Raw genomic sequence first — 17,315 nt, 5'->3', positions numbered from 1 at the left:
GTTCCCTCTCCACCCCACTAACCTGCTTTCCAGCTCTGTTCTCCTGTGCAGGGCAACCAAAGGAGACCCAGCCGATCAGCTGGGACTCAATGGGAGGCATAGTATAGATGGGGTTGGCGGGGCCAGTCAGAGGTGGGATTGGCGGTTCTACGAACTACTCAAAATTTCATCTACCGGTTCTCTAGAACTGGTTCAAACCGACTGAATACCACCTCTGGAATGGCCCCTAAATGAACTGTTGTAAGTCGAGGACTGCCTGTAATTTAGGTGCCAGTTGGAAGAAGTGGCAATCAGGGAGAAGGAGACTCAAGAAGAAATCTGACCTGGGTTTTAGGGTTAATCTCCATTTCCAGATGAGCTGTTTTCTGTGCTGATGGAGTCGTGGGGGGGGAGGACAGGACCCTCTGTGTGCATCAAGTAAGTGGCAAAGGTGTAAAGCGAGCTACAATTCAGGTAGAGATTTCCAGGGGTGGGATTCAAATTTTTTTAACAACCGGTCCTGTGGGCGTGGTTTAGTTGGTGGGCGTGACGGTGGTCATGGCCAACTCAATATCACTCACATCGAGGCACACATCTCCTCGCCTGGCCTCTCATGAGTGTGGGGATGCTGCAACAGTCGTAAGTGTGAAAAATGGCCATAAGTCACTTTTTTCAGTGCCATTGTAACTTTGAATGGTCACTCCACACAAGCAAAGTACCAGCAAAGGAGGGGAAAAAAAACTCCAGAGAAGTTCCTGAGACAGGAAGTCTAGTCCTGCCAAGAATGTAATAAGGATTAACAGAGAGGCAGTTTCTGTAAGCAACACCAGAATGTTTCCTTCCTGCCTTCCTTTACAGGATTAGCCCTGTAATTTCTTCTAACAATGGGTTCCCCGAACTGCTTAGAAGGTTCACGACCGGTTCTAGCGAATAGGTGCGAACCGGTAGAATCCCACACCCCTGGGGATTTCTAAGGATTGGCCATGCCTTTGGCTGCCTGGCTGCCATTATCGGATTCGTTTTTCAGGAATGAAGAAGTGGCCTCGTTTGAAAGCCAAGGTTTACAGCCCATTCCTACAACCAGGAGCAGAAACTGTGAACTATCTGGGCTGGGTTGGTTGTTGTGATCCCCTTCCCCTCGGAGCAAGCAAGCCTTCTGGAAAGTTCTCCCTTTGAGCAGCAAGGAAGCAAACCTTCCTGGCCCCTCTCCACCGGCTGCACACTTACAACCAGGATACAACCCAGACGAAGCTTTAAGCACCCCACTTGCCCCAAAATCAAAGATTCCCTCTCCTCAACCTTCCCTTTTTACAGGTAGTCCTCGACTTACGACCGCAATTGAGCCCAGAGTTCCACTTGCTAAACGAGACGGTGGCGAAGCAAGCTTTGCCCCAATTCACCACCTTTCTGGCCACCGTCGTTAAGCGAATCGCTGCAATTATGAAGCTTATGAAGTGACTCCGCCTTCCCCACCGACTTTGCTTGTTGGATGGTCGCCAAAGCGGATGACGTGACCTCCAGTGCAACCGTCATAAGTTTGAGCCAGCTGCCAAGCGTCCGAATTTTGATCACGCGAACCGTGGAGATGCTGGTTCATAAATTCCCCCCCTTTTTTTCCCAGTGCCCCTTCGAATGGACACTAAACGAACGGTTGTAAGTCAAGGAGTACCTTATATTGTCCTTTCCCCCACCCTGCCCAAGCACCGTTTCTCTTTTCCCGTGGCCCCCTTTTTATGGAAAAGGTGGATTAGCACTCCCAGAGCTGTACACCAGCAGCCCCCGCTAGTTTGGGATGGTGGGCCCAGCCCCTCTTTTGCTGTTACCTGTCTCTCAGGCGCAGAAAAAAAGAGAGAGGCCGACAGGTGGAGGTGAGGCTCCCTCCTCCTCCTCCAATCCGGCTGCTTCTTTTCACGGGTCGGTCTTTCTCCTCTGGACCATCCAGGGCAGCTCAACTCCCTTTCGCCAAACGATCTGCTTTCCACGCTCCGAAGTGTCCCCAATTTCCTGGCCGGGGATAAACTCCCAAATCTTCCTGGGGTTGGGTGGACGCCACCCTAAGACGCGTGTCGAGAAGGGGCAGTGGGGTGACCCCGGCTCCTCAAGCGTTTCTCTTTCGGCTGTCTTCTCTTTCGGGCGGGATCTGCTTTCAGATCCCTCGACCTGAGCCAGAAGGCTGTTGGGCTCCCATCTTAGCTAAACATCATCGGTGGCCATCCTGTGGAGTTGAGCAGCAGTGTAAGCCCAGATCCGAACGGATCCTGGTTCGATCTGGGCCGGGCCTTCGGTTTCTCCTTCCCTGCCCTTTCTTCCCCAAAGACTTCAGCACTTTCATCCGGCGGTGGTTTAGCAACAGTCGGTCACTTCCCAACGAGCTTTGAAAAGATCCCAGAAGGCGCCTTCCTTCCCTTCTGGTTTCATCCGAGAGGTTTGGCCGCAAGGGCCTCTGGACAGCCCCCTCCCCAGAGCTGGCTTGTCAAGGCTGGGTGGGCCTGTTGTTGACGGCGATGAAAAGGAAGTCTTACTCCTTTTTTTAAACAAAAACAAAAAATCCTCACCCGCCCGATCCACCAAACGATCAAAGGATTCCCTCTGGGAGCCGGCTATAGGATAAATCCTTTCTCCCTGGCCAGGCGCAGCTTCTTCTTCTTCTTCTTCTTTGGAAACCTGCAAAAGCCATTTGGACAAAGTGGTTAGAGGCGAAGGGAGGAGGAGGGGCAGAAGGCTGAGGAGGGATGGCATGGCACAGTGGGGGGAGGTGTGGAAGGGGTGGGGGTGGGGGGTTAATGCTGGCAGAAGCGTTGAGCCTGGCAGATCAAAGGTTGCAATGGAGTGACAATGGCTACCAAGAAATATCAGCCCCAGCATCCCACTGGCCTTGCTTCACAGTTGCTGGAAGAGATGGAGGGGAGGGCGAGGGACGGGGACGACACTTTGCAATTTCAGACCAGTTTGGGGCCCCCCCTAAAAGTCCTTGTTGGGCCCCGTCAGAGAGCAACGGAGGCTGAGTTTGAATCTTTCCACCCACCAAGGCACCACTTGACGAGTTAAACAACAATGACGAAAAGAGCCATAAAATCAAATGCGACTCGCTTCACCGCTGCCTTGCTTAGCAGCGGAAACTCTGGCCCCAGTTGTGGCCATAAAGTCAAGGACTACCAGAATTTCCTCCTGTGGTTTATTCGGACTAACCCTCTATGGACAAGGGAGTTTTGAACATGGAGAAAGATACCGACGTACGGCCGCAATTGAGCCGAAAATTCCAGTTGCTAAGTGAGACACTTAAGGGAGAGTCTTGTCCCAGATTACGACCTTTCTTGCCACAGTTGTTGAGTGAATCGCTGCAGTTGTTAAGCTAGTAACATGGTTGTAAAGTGAATCTGGCTTCCTCATTGACTTTGCTTGTCAGGAGGTCACGAAAAGGGATCTCGTCACCTCTCTCCCCCCTGCCCGGGACAATGCAACCGTCATAAGTACATCCTAGTTGCCAAGCGTCTGAGTTTTGATCACGTGACCATGGGGACACTGCAACGGTTGTGAGTGCGAAAAATGGCCCTAAGTCACGTTTAATTCAGTGCCATTGTAACGTTGAACGGTCACTAAAAGGAATGTTTTTAAGTTGAGGACTAGCTGTACATGCAGCTGCTATTCCCCTCCATACTGGGCACTTCCCTACCTGAGACTTAGCGTGGCTTTCTCTGATTAAGGGAGACTTTCTGGTGCTCAGACAAGGGGAGGGGGGTGTTTTCTTCACCAAAAGACACAAGGCAGAGTCTGCCTCTTTGGGGCTCCTTCGATCCCACCTCCCCCATTCCAGTTTTCAGCTGGTGACTTCTCCCCGGAACATCGGCAAAACCTCCTGATCTCTCTTTCATATGCATGGAAAATACCTTGATGCTGGCCCTCAGGTCTGCGTGCACCTTGATGGGTTTTCGTTGGAACCCTGTATGTGCGTAGTAGTGCATGTGTGTGTGTTTGTGTGGCACGTGTGTGTGTCAGGGGGAATGCAACTGTGACGCAGAGCAATGTGTGAGGTGAGTTTCTGCAAGCCTCTGCAGATTTCTCCTGTCTGGTGTTGAGCGGCTGGTACCGTTTGGGCTACACGGGGGTCTACAGGTGGCGAGTGAGCTAGTGAATAATAGATGAAAAGAAGCGACAAGAACGCAAGACCAGCATTTTTAGCAGCAACCCCTTGTCCTTGGTTAATAGATAAGTTTGCTCCCGGAGCTTCACTTAGACGCCAGCAGGAGCGGGAGGCAAAAAAGGAGAATTTAACTCCAACATTTCTCTCGTCATTAGTTTCTATAGGAGAAAAGGAGGCAGAGCTGGGGAGGGCCGGGTTAAACACGTTATCAGCTTAGAATCGTTACGTTGCCACAAATGGCCCAAGTCCAACCCCTCTTGAACTCCGTTGACCCTTATACAGACTAGATAGAAGACCTCCAGGATCCCTTTCAACTCTGTTATGCTGTACAGGTAGCCCTCTACTTACAACCGTCGTAAATACAATTTACACTCACAATTTGTTGGGTCCTCAAGGAAAAGGGGAGAGTTTTTCAGGATAAGGTGAGAGGATGACCGTATTCCCATTTTTTTTAAAAAAAAATAATAATCTGGGATAATCATTTACCTATCTTTGGTTTCTAAGAATCTTTGCTGATATATAATTTTGTCTCCTCTTGTCTATGAAAGAAAGTCACAGCATGGAAGCAACTTCTTTTGACAGCCTGAAGCACAATTCGGGCGAAGTGTGTACGTGTGTGTGCGTGCACATATTTGTGGTGCGCGCGCACCCACAAACTCATGCGTCTGCCACCAAAACAATTAGAAGCAGGCCTTCCATTAATGATGAACGGTCTACAAGAACTTCCCCGTTGTTTGCAAATTAGCTGTTTTCGCTCCCTTCCCCTCCTTTTCATCTTTTTTTTTCTTTTCCTTTCTTTCAAAGAGGGGCCTTTGAGAGATGAGACCAGGCAGGGAGGGAAGCCTTGTGCTTTTCTCTGTGACTGGAAAAGAGAGAGACACGCACAAGAGGCCGCAGATAAGAAGCTGTTTCTGAGATAGCGGCCTGCCCCTTGGGGAAGATTGCAAGGAGTTGAGCAGAGCAGAAAATGAGAGGGTCTCGGTGGGTTTCTCTTGCTGGAGCTAAGCATACACGCTGTCTCGGCTTCCAACGTGGGGGAAAAAAATCCCTGGGAAATTTCTAGATGGGTTGTAATACATCTGAAAAGGGTCAAGCTGAGCTTGCAGTGTAAGACAGCAGCAAAAATGGCCAATATGATCCCCTACGCCAGCAGTGGAGAACCCTGGCCTTATGACTTGGGGACTTCAACTCCCAGAATTCCTAAGCCAGCCAGCCAGCCTAACGAATTCTGGGAGTTGAAGCCCACAAGTCGTAAAAAGGCCATCATTTCCCACCCCCAGCCTAATTTATGTATACATTTGCTACATGGACTTGTGATTGATAGGTCTGTTTTTACCCCAATTGCTGTTTCTATGCGAGCTTTTGGGTTTGCCTACATTTTTCTTCCTTTCTATATTTTTTTATTGCTTTGACATTTTCTTTGAACAGCCGCCCAGGGTCACAGATTTGAGATGGGCGGACACATATATCTAATGAAGGAATTAATTTTTGCCTCAGTCGAATCCCTGTTTCCAAATCAGAATGATAGATAATTGCTATTCTGTGCGAGTTAAATCTCGCAGGTAAGACTCTGACCTAAATCATGGCTTCATGCTATCAGATGGCAAGTTTCGAATGATCATCTGAATAAAAAAAATCTTTCCTAATGGGGAGAAGGTTTGGCACCTTTGATTACCAACCACCAGCAGATTGTAATAAATGGACTCTTAGCCCATCACGTAAACGCATGGAAAAGAATTTAAAACCTGAAAGAATCTACCTTAACGAACACACTAATAAAGGAGAGGTGGATAATTCCTGCCTCAAGCTGTGGTCTCTTCCCCCAAATTTTTACTCTGTTTGTGAATCTTGCTTCCTCAACTGTGTGGTCTCTGTCTCTCAAGAATGCCCCTGTTTGGCTTCCTGCATTGAGGTGGAGTGGGACTAGATGGCCTCTAAGGGACTCTCCCTGCTGTAGCATTCAGGACTTTTGCATCATGCATCCTGGCTAAAACGATGCTCCAGAGATTTGATTCTCCTCTGGAATTCCAGCAGGAACTGACCTACTCCGAGCCTCTCAGGTGAACGCAAAGGCTCCAAATTAATTACCCCCCAGATTTTGCCTTTTCTCGGGGCTTGGCGAGACTGCTTGAAACCAGCCAACCCGACGAAAATAAACGGCACCTTCCATGCGAACATCCACAGATAAATCGACGTCGAAATGCGCACGGCGCAGAAACGTCTTTTCTCCGAAAACAAGCCTGTGCAAACATCTTTTTTTTTCCATCTCCGGGTAGACACTTCTAATTGTTAGTGTTTATAAGGCAGCAGTGCCTAATTGCATCCGAGAGAGAATGCATTCCCCAATATGGATTTAAACGCGTATTAATATACATGGATTTTTCATGCAATGGAAATAACCCAGCAACACATCAATAATGAAGACGGCAGAAGAAACAGGCATCTGTAACTTCAGCAAGTAGGCGATGCCAGCGCGCAAGTCTCAGCAAATCTGTAGGCTGGCAGAGAGCAGCCAACGAGAGGTTGTCCGAAAAAAGACTTCCAGGCTGCATCTGGATGGCAGCTCCATCAATGCAGCTGGGATGACTCGTGAGCAGATCTTGAGATGACTCACTCGACTAACAAACCATCACTGAAGCCCAAAGCTTCCCTTGCTAAATGAGACACTCGTTAAGCGAGCTGCGCCCTGCTTTACGACCATGCTTGCCAGACTTGTTGAAGTGGATCGCTGCGGTCATTAAATAAATCTGGCTTCCCCGTTGACTTTGCTGGTCAGGAGGCCATGACTCCCGGGACAATGCAACCATCATAAATATGAGTCAGTTGCCAAGCATCTGAATTTCGATCTGGGGATACTGCAGCGGTGTGAAAAGCAGTCCTAATTGGCTTTTTCCAGTGCCGTCGTAACTTTGAACGGTCACTAAATGAGCCGTTGTAAACCAAGGGCATCCTGTATTTCCAAGCCCGCTGAGAACAGGTCTGTCATACTGCTGAGAATCAATAGGGCCCAGGACCAGACCCATATTGACCTGTAGGGGGCACGCATAAGTGCACCAACATGCCTACCCCGTCCTATGGTTTCTTTTTATTTTCCTTCTATGTATCCATTTCATGTATTCATAACTATGTTTATACTTATACCTATTATCTTGCAAGCAATTGACAAATCAAATCAATGAAAAAATAGAATAAATGGACCTGAACGGAACTCTGCCCCATGGCTGGGAAGAGCCCAATCCATCCCCTTTGGCAGCTGACCTCTTTGTGGTCCTGGGCCCAATTCAGGACCTCGGACAGCTCCTCAAGGCCAACAGACAAATGATTTCTTCTCTCTGGCTGCCCAGGAAGATGGTTAGAAGGTTCTTCCAATGAAAAGCGCACGCGTGTTCGATGCTGTGCCCGCTCAAACACGGATGCTCCCCCCCACCAGCCTTATGTGCTTACTGTTCACGCTTTAGGACAGTGTTTGTTGAGCTCAGCAACTTTAAAGCAAGGTGGACTTCAGCTCCCAGAATTCCCCAACCAGCATTGCTGTAGGGAAGGGATTTGTCGACCGCAGCCACTGTAAAAGGCGCGGACATCAACTCCCAGAAACCTCCAGCCTGCAGGAATTCTGGGAGTTAAAAAATTCACACATCTTAACGTTGCGCAGGTTGACGAACACTGCCCTAAGGCAGGCAAATAATTTGTCTGCAGTTTGCAATCCAGGGAGTTTTTGACTTGCGGCCATTCCTTAGCAACCATTCAAGGGTCCAACGGCACTGAAATAAGTGACTTACTGTACAACCAGTCCTCGCACTTACATCAGTCGGAGCACCCCCATGGACATGTGATCAGAATCCAGGTGCTTGGCAACCAGCGTGAAGTTACAAGAGTTGTAGCATCCCACAAGCAAAGTCAAGGAAAGAAAAGTTGGATTCACTCAACAACCCCACCATTCACTCAACGACCATAGCAAAAAACCCAACTCAATTGACAACCGCCTTGCTTAGCCACGGAAATTCTGCTCAACCCAGGAATGCAGCCATACGGAGCCGATGGCTGCCGCGCTGTTGGTGGCAGTCTGTTCCACTTCCTTTCCTTCCTTTCTGCTTTTTTTTTTTTCTTCCTCTTGCTGCCTTAGGCAAAAAGGCCATTTATGTCTAAGGCTCTTGCAAGCAGCCTGTTGGTCTCTCGGTTCATACAGTCTGGGCTGCTCAGTCTAGCGCAGCCTGATTCTAACTGGTTTTCACCTTTCCTGTCTTTCCAAACAAGCAATCTTTGCACTGGTGTGCACAGCAGATGACAGATAATCAGAGTTGGAAGGGACCTTGTACGTCATCTAGTCCAACCCCCTGCCCAAGCAGGGTGCCTGTTTAATTTCATGTGCACAATACTCCCCCTCCACTGTTAGCTCGCTACCGTGGCCATCCATGCTCCCAAATGTTGATGGAGATTCTCAGTCAACTTTTTGCTTTTTCAAAAGGCATCTGGACTTCCTTGGTTTTTCCTGGAAGATGTTTCGCTCCTCATCCAAGAAGCTTCTTCAGTTCTGATTGAATGGTGGAGGATGGAAGGATTTATATTCCTTTCAATCATCTGATTGTTAGCATTCTCTCTGAGAGTCATTGACGCCACTTGGAGGTTTACAACACAACACAATCCTTTTAGCAGTTCCAAGAAGGTCCCATGCTCATTTGCACTAATTAGGTGACCCTGAGGGCACAGATAAACCTCAGAGTGGCCTCAATGACTCTCAGGAAGAGTACTAAACGAGCAGATGACTGCAAGGAATATAAATCCATCTGTCCTCCACCATTCAGTCAGAACGGAAGAAGCTTCTCGAATGAGAAGTGAAATGCCTTCAAGGAAAAACAAATTGCCTTTTGAAAAAACATCTTTGGAACATGCTCCCAAATCCATCACATTGTGCCACGGGGCAGGGGGGGTTAAGGGAGGGTTAGCCCCAAGTTGCTTGGACAGAGGGCAGACAAAGTTTCCAGCCTCCCGATTAAACTTTTCTTCTCGACCCTCCAGATAGAGCCAAGCAAGTAATCAATCCACTTTGTGCCATTGCAGCGAAGTGCTTGAGGCAATTGCATTGGTGCAATAAAGCAAGCTGCTGCATATTTTGATGTCCTCACCTTTACACCTCTTCCCCTCCCCCCAGTATCCCTTAGGACTCACCATTGACCATTCCCTTACGGTCATCAAGAGTCGTGGTGGCACTTTGATTAGAATGTAGTCCTTCCTTCCTTCCTTCCTTCCTTCCTTCCTTCCTTCCTTCCTTCCTTCCTTCCTTCCTTCCTTCTCTTCCTTCCTTCCTTCCTCCCTTCCTCACACAAATCCCCTTCCTTCCTTTCTTCCTTTCCTTTCCTTTGTGGCTTTTCTCCCTCCCTCCCTCTCTCCCTTCCTTTCCTTCCTTCCTTTCCTTCCTTCCTTCAGTCACTCTCTCATTCACTCCTCTTCCTTTCCTCTTCTCTCGCTCCTTCCCTTCTCCTTCCTTCCTTCCTTCCTTCCTTCCTTCCTTCCTTCCTTCCTTCCTTCCTTCCTTCCTTCCTTCCTTCCTTCCTTCCTTCCTTCCTTCCTTCCTGTTAGAATACAGCATTTCAGGGTAACTCTGGCCACAGTCAGGGGTTCAATCCTGACAGGCTCAAGGTTGACTCAGCCTTCCGTCCTTCCGAGGTTGGTAAAATGAGGAGCCAGATTGTTGGGGGCAAGAGGCTGACTCTGCAAACAGCTTAGGGAGGGCTGTAAAAGCACTGCGAAGCAGTATATAAGTCTAAGTGCTATATCACATGGTTGGTTTTAGACAAACGAGAATCTCAAATCTTGTGAGATTTCCCCACCCTGCTTTTCTCACCTGCACAGAGGAAGGATGCGAAGGCAGCTGGGAACTGCCCTCCACCTGTTCCCGGCTGCTGTAGTTAAGTCCTTGATGGATCCCAAAATACGCCGTTTTCTCCCAAGCTAAATAGTTAACGTCGCAATTGAGTCCTTTTGAGCATCCGTTCCCAATTAAGTTTCATTAGCTTAACGAACTTTGGTCCTGTCCTCCGGAAAACCCAGTTCATCCCACCTTCTTCCACCTGTCAAACATCAGACAGCCATTTGTCTGGGATAATATGAGGATTCAGAGGTTGGACTAGAACAGTGAATAGTCAAATTTTGCAGCTGGTGGAAAGAGAGGGGTTCTTGGGCTGGCCGGATCTGCTTCACGACCATATGATTCACTTAATAATCACGGCAAAAACGATCATAAAATTGGGCATGGTTGATTTGACAAGCGCCTCGCTAAAAGCAGTGGGCATTGTGCTCTCGATTATGGCCGTAAGCCGAGGACGGCTTCTGTAGTTATGCCTGTGGCTGCCCTCAACGCCTTGTAGTTAGGGACAGAAATTATACACGGAGCCCGTGCGTAAAACGAGATCCAAGAGGCTTAAGTTAAATCAAAGAGGATTTTTATGGCGTGGCGGGTTACGGGCCGGTTTCCAGCAGCTGCAGTTGGCGTGGGCAGCAGAGGAGGCGTTGCTGTCAAAATGCAAATGCGGCCTCGGATCTTTAACGGCTGGAATAATTTATTTTAATGCCTCGGTGGGTATTGTTCCTGCCGCTGCTCTCCCTTTTTCCCATTAAAAGCCAGCCATGTGCCATCACATACTAATCATGTGCCACCAGCTGGGGGGGAGGGAGGGCCCCCATCAAGGCGGGGAATGGCCGGCGGACGGATCTTCCGAAGTCATTGGGGAAAGGGGGGAAAATCCTAATAAATCCCCCTTAATGAAGGAGCAGGTGTTGCAGGGGAGGGAGTGTGGCAGAAACCCTGGCATGTGGGGAAATGGGTCCTCCAGGCCCTTACGGGATTCTGATGTGGCCTCTCCTCTCTCTGATCACAGCCGAGGCTAACGTGACATCGGAAGGAGCTGAGAAGGTCACCCTGGCTGACTTCAGCCCTACGTTTGGCTGAATAACTGTAGTTGTTAAGTGAATCAGGTGGTCGTTAAGCAGATCTGGCTTCCACCATTGATTTGGCTCATCAGAAGCCAGCTGGGAAGGACGGAAATGGCAATCACCTGGGTGTAGGATGGTACAACCGTCATACATACAGGTAGCCTTCGACTCAGTTCACTTAGTGACTGTTCAAAGTTACAACGGCACTGAAAAAAGCGACTTAGGACCGTTTTTCACAGTTATGAACCTTTGTAGCATCCCCAGGGTCACAACGATCAAAATTAAAATCCCTGGCAACCGGCTCATACTTATGACGGTTGCTGTGTCCCGGGGGCTCATGTGATCCCCTTTTGCGATCTTCTGACCAGCAAATGGGGGAAGCCAGATTCACTTAACAACGTTGCGACTTAACAGCTGCAGTGATTCACTGAACCAATGTGGCAACCAAGGTCGTATAAATGGGGCAAATCCCACTTAACAAATGTCTCGCTTCACGACAGAAATGCTGGGCGCCATTGTGGTCGTAAGCCAAGGACTGCCTTGCCCGGCCTCTGAATTTTGATCACGTGACCCTGGGACCGCTGCCATTGTTGTAAGTCCTAGAAGTAAGTCATTGTTTTCAGCGCTGCGAAGGCAGGAGAATCCCTTAACGTGGGTTGTGCTGGGTCTTCCCTTTCCTCCCTCCCCAGGATAAAGTTCATTGTGAGTCAGGGGATCATTTTGCGGTGTCCCTGTTGTGTTGTGTTGTGTTGTGTTGTGTTGGAGCTTTGCTCCGGCTCCGTTGGTCCAAGTCGATGCACATTTCGTGAGCTATTCTGCATGGATGCAGTTTTGCCCATTACGTTAACAATCAGGTTTTGCATGCACTTTCCCATAATTTCTCTCTTTTTACAAAAAAAGAAGAAGAAGAAGAACCATTTTTATGTACCATCATTCCAATGTACAGAAACGCACAAACCGTATTCAGTTCACGTCGAGATTTGGGAAGATTGGGTCTATCTGCATCTCGAGGTGAACCAAACAGATTTCTGCTTTATCCATGTTTGGGGAATGGTTTTCTTTTCATTTTTTTTTTTTTTAAGGGTGGGTCACGTCTGTTTGGTTTCAGGTTTAATGGGTTTTGGTGTTTTTTTTAAGCGGAATGACGGATTGCAAACATACACACACCAACCTCAAAAGCAACATGGCTGGGCATGCAAATCAACAGGCCTCCCGTGAAATTACGAAAGTTGCCAGACTAGATTTAATCTTCCGTTCCCAGGCTTGATCGCAAGACATCTGAAAGCCATTCCCTTGCAAATGTGTTTTTCTTGGAATGCAAATTCGGCTCATTCCGGTGATCTGACGATGCGAGGGAGAGGAAGGAAGGAAGCAGTGGGTGGAGCCAAACTAAAGTGGGCAGGCCAAAGCTGAAAACAACCAGTCCCAGTTATTATTACCTTTCTTTTTTTTCCTGTACGTTTGTATCTCGTTTCTCTTCCTCCTTCCTCACTCCTTCACTTTCCCTCCAAGAATAGCCGCAAACCCTTAAAGTTTTAAAATTGGGCCCAACTCACTTATCAGCTGCCTCGCTTAGCAAAGGAAATGTTGGTCTCAATATCGGTTGTAAGTCAGGGACTACTTGTAGGGGTCAGTATAAGTCGATAAATGCGCCCCGTCTCTTATCAGCTGTTCTTTTTGCACCAATAGTGAGCAAGTGTTGCAGTGACGACAACTTTGTAAAAGTTCATCAGCCTGCTGGGAAGGTCTAGGCCTGCCCTGGTGCCCCCTCCCCAATTTCCCCCCTCCCTCAACTCTCTTTCCTTGATTTGCCATGTGTTGATTCTGGATATGGTCACTGATGACACCCACCCCACCAACGGCTCTCAATTTTGCCAGTGCTGTCAAATAAAACTCCCTTTTGGTCTTTTAGCCCAAACGTCAGAATTCTGCTCTATCCCAAAGGTGCTTTTTTTCCAAAAAGCAACTGGACTTGCTTGTTTTTTTTCTTTCTTTCTTGGGTTTTGTTTTTCCTCCTTCAGTTTCTTTATTTATTTGTAGGTTTGTAAAATGTATTGGCCGCCCATCTTAACCACAGAGTAACCCAGGGCGGCTTCCAATTTTAACTTACAATCCTCAGAAACTGAAGGAGCTTCTTGGATGAAACCCAAGAAAATCCAGTTGGCTTTTGGAAAAAGGACTTTTGGGATAACCATGAACCTGGATGATTGAGAATCTCCATGGACAATTACGCTCTATGTTTCTCCTAATCTCTTTCCTTCCTTCCTTCCTTCCTTCCTTCCTTCCTTCCTTCCTTCCTTCCTTCCTTCCTTCCTTCCTTCCTTCCTTCCTTCCTTCCTTCCTTCCTTCCTTCCTTCCTTCCCTTCCCTTCCCTTCCCTTCCCTTCCCTTCCCTTCCTTCCTTCCTTCCTTCCTTCCTTCCTTCCTTCCTTCCTTCCTTCCTTCCTTCCTTCCCTTCCTTCCCTTCCTTCCCTTCCTTCCTTCCTTCCTTTCCTTTCTTTCCTTCCTTCCTTCCTTCCTTCCTTCCTTCCTTCCTTCCTTCCTTCCTTCCTTCCTTCCTTCCCTTCCCTTCCCTTCCTTCCTTTCCTTCCTTCCTTCCTTCCTTCCTTCCTTCCTTCCTTCCTTCCTTCCTTCCTTCCTTCCTTCCCTCCCTTTCCTTCCCTTCCCTTCCCTTCCTTCCTTCCTTCCTTTCCTTTCTTTCCTTCCTTCCTTCCTTCCTTCCTTCCTTCCTTCCTTCCTTCCTTCCTTCCTTCCTTCCTTCCTTCCTTCCTTCCCCTTCCTTCCTTTCCTTCCTTCCTTCCTTCCTTCCTTCCTTCCTTCCTTCCTTCCTTCCTTCCTTCCTTCCTTCCTTCCTTCCTTTCTTTCCTTCCTTCCTTCCTTCCTTCCTTCCTTCCTTCCTTCCTTCCTTCCTTCCTTCCTTCCTTCCTTCCTTCCTTCCTCCCTCCCTCCCTCCCTCCCTCCCTCCCTCCCTTTTTCTCACCACCACCAATGTGCTCTACACTTTTTGTAACTGCTGAGGCTGGGATTGTGGGCTGTACTGTTTGTTATTGCCAGGCAGGGTGTGATCTAGGACCTTAAAGCAACAGTAGAAAGGGGTGTTTTTTTTTTCCCCCCACGGGAAAGATGAGCACGGGGAGGTGGGGGGAGCTGTTACCCGGAGGAGAAAACCAGATGTCACCCCATGCCGAGTTCCCAGCTCTGCCCCGTAAAAATGTTGCACCAATTCGGCATTCGAAACCCTTTCCAAATAATTGCTTTTAAAAGGTAAGAAATGGGGTTGACAGACGTGGGGATAAAATCAAGTTTGTCTATTCCATTATGCTGAGGAGCACCTTGGTCAGGTTGGCAAGTTGGAGGAGGAGGAAGAGGAGGGGAAGAAGGGGAAGACAGTGGATGAGGATGGGACCAAGGGGGTTTCTGGGAGTTGAAATCCACCCAGCTTTAAATCAGGCTGGCTGGGGAATTCTGGGAGTTGAAGTCCGCCCGTCTTAAAGTCGCCAAGGCTGAAAAACGCTGGTATAGATATTCTGAAGCTGACCTCCCTTTCCAAGCTTCGCTTCGCCTTGCCCATCTCAGGAACTGACCTCCTGACTAGCTGTCGTTGCCTTTGCCTTGCCTTCTCCCTTCTCTCTGCGCTGTCATGACTTGTTTCCCAACTGCGTCTCGACCGCGCATTTCCCTGCCGGCCCTGGCATGTCCCTTGCGCGAGGGCTGAGTCACGGACGCCTCATCGGCTCCAGGCAATTTTCCCTTGGAAAGGAAAGCCATGTTACGATAGGTCGATCCCGGGCACGTCGGTTCCCACATGGGCTTTGCCACCCTCCCGGGCTGGGTCTGTTCCCGCTTTCAAGGCCCTTGGAGCCTCAAGACGGGGCGTCCTACCTCTGCTGATGTTCAGCGGGGCCCTTTGGCCTTTATCAGAGAATCTCAGGAAGTCCCTGGGAAAGTTCTCATGGTCTAGAAGTGGTGGCAGCCAAGATCTCCACCCTGGATCAGAAGTCAGGGGTCCTAGAGGTGCTAAACTGCTTTTCCAAAATGGCAACTGGATTTTTTTGGTGTTTTTTTTTTTCCCCCTTGAAAACGTTTCACTTCTCACCCAAGAATCTTTTTTCAGTTCAGAATTGCAGAATTGAAAAAGCTTCCTTGGAGGAGAAGAAGTAGAATGGATGAGAAGTGAAACGTTTTCAAGGGGGAAACACACACACACACCCGCCCCCAAGAAAGTCCAGTTGCCTTTTGGGAAAGCGCTTTTGGGACAATTGTGACCTGGATGGTGGAGAATCTCCACAGACATCTAGAGAAAGGGATGCAATCCAAACTCCAAAAGTGAGACCTCCACCCTGGCACCAGACGCAGAAGGTTGCCAGCTGGACGACGGGGTTTTATAGCAACCAAGGGATATGGGCACGGCCCGCCACGGCATCTCTACCCAGCTTGTTCAAACAGGCAGCCGCTGGCACTCCAGGCCTTGCCCAGGAAGCCCCGATCCGAGGATGGTGAGTTCTCAGACGCCGGGCCTTTGCCTTCTCTGCCAAGTTACAGACCTGGAACTCTCGGCAGCAAGGACTGAAATGCCACAAGTGTCTGTATGTGTCTAAACAAACAGTCTTCCCAGGTTTCTCTCTCTCTCTCTCTTTCTTTTTTTCCTGCAGGCCTTTGCAGAGTTCAGCTCCCCAAGCTGCGAAAGAGCCAGGGTGGTTTCTAACAGGAGGGGCTGAATGCCCCCCTCCCCAAAACAGCAGCATCTGCTGCCTCGGAGGGGATATTTAAGGTCTCCTTTTATCACAGGGACGGGACCCCCGAGGCGGAGCAAGCCAGCTTGGGCTGCTATACCTGAAGCCTGGCAGGGAACCGTTGCAGAGATGAAAGGCGCCAGATTTTAATTACCTGAGCTGGACGGCGTCCAGGTTGTAGGGAGTTAGCAGCTGGATGCAGGCATGATTACAAGCCAGGTCAGCCTCCCCTCCGCGTCCCGCCTTCCCAGCTGGCCATCCGATGTCCATCCTCACCCCCTTTGGCCCTCTGCCCTGCCAAGAGGAACGGGGCCCTGGGCTCCTGAGTTCACGCCCATCCTGGGTCTCCACACCCACCCACCCCCCAGTCTCAAGGATGCTCTAGCCGGTGGTTGGGAAGGGGAGTTTTCAGGAGATGTATGAGCAAAGTTAAAATGCAATCTGGGTTGACGGGATTCACGTGGTGGCAACCCTGTTCTCTTCAGCAACAAGAATTAATTGCTCTCTTTTTTTTAAATACTGCCCTCGCGCTGCCCTCCCCTCTTACAAACACTGGACACTGGGCAATGGGGAGGGAGGAAACAGCCTTTGGGGCCGTGGTGGTGGTGGGAGGAAATCATTCAAAAGCAACCGTCCTCTAAAGATCAAAAGGCCATCCAGTTTCACACTTCGGATTAGGCCTCTGAGCCAGGCAAACCTTGGGTACAAGCTTCTAGTCCTCGGTGCTCTTAGTTCCAGGATTTGGCATTGCCAGAGGACTGTTCCAACCCACCGTTTTTAATCGCTCAGGAGAAGCAGCCTCTCTTGGTAAAAGTCTGAGAAATTCCCCCGAAGGACTCCTTCCTGTAGACTTTAATTCATGCTTTTTAGCGCTTATCAGCGTGAAATTGTGTAACCGTCAGAGCAGGTTTGACAAAGGTTTTTTAGGCCAATTTGTGGGGTATAAGCCTCCCTTTCAGCTGCTGCAAGTTTTGTTGTAGGGCAAAAGATTAGAGCCAATGGCACCACTGCAGCTCCAATGCATTCCATGACAGTGACAGTCTAGCAGAATAACAGAGTCAGAAGGGACCTTGGAGGTCTTCTAGTCCAACCCCCTGCTCAAGCAGGACACCCTATACCATTTCGGACAAATGTTGTCCAGTCGCTTCTTAAAAGCCTCCTGTGTTTGGAGAACCCACAACTTCTGAAGGCAGTAATATTAATTTTGTTGTTCTTATTGTTTACTTCCGTGGTCACCCAGCATAACAGTAATAACAGTCACTCCAAAATGGAAGTAAATGTTTTTTTTAAAGTCCTATTGATAGAATAAAGTTAAAATAAAATTAATAACATGAAACTATGAAGTCCAGGGATTAAAACCTGGGAGAGGCCTCTAAAATTGCTATCAATAGTCTGTACTTTATAGATACCTAAGATGCATAATTATAGATGAAAGCATAAGAAGTACTCAGGTTTGTAAACCACCAGGAGAATGTACAGCTATGCTAACTTATGTTGAATTGAATACTTGCTGAAGCTCATCTGTCAAAGGCA

General features: G+C 48.8%; 2 protein-coding genes across 12 annotated transcripts in view; one reads left to right on the top strand and one right to left on the bottom strand.

Moving 5' to 3' along the window:
• Positions 1-1,908, bottom strand: part of FLRT1 (fibronectin leucine rich transmembrane protein 1) — a 35,529-nt gene extending 33,621 nt beyond the window's left edge. The window contains exon 1 of the mRNA XM_026688377.2: positions 1,803-1,908. The gene's annotated coding sequence lies outside the window, so the exon portion shown is untranslated. The remainder of the gene's footprint in view (positions 1-1,802) is intronic.
• MACROD1 (mono-ADP ribosylhydrolase 1) overlaps positions 1-17,315 on the top strand; it is a 202,398-nt gene that overhangs the window by 62,270 nt on the left and 122,813 nt on the right. The gene's annotated exons all lie outside the window — the stretch shown is intronic.

The sequence above is a fragment of the Notechis scutatus genome, chromosome 14 (assembly GCF_049901735.1).
Source record: "Notechis scutatus isolate UNSWTSFEM ecotype Mainland chromosome 14, rNotScu1.2, whole genome shotgun sequence".
NCBI classification, from domain to species: domain Eukaryota; kingdom Metazoa; phylum Chordata; class Lepidosauria; order Squamata; family Elapidae; genus Notechis; species Notechis scutatus.
The sequence above is the reverse complement of the archived record's forward strand: the minus strand, read 5'-3'. Positions and strand labels throughout refer to the sequence as shown.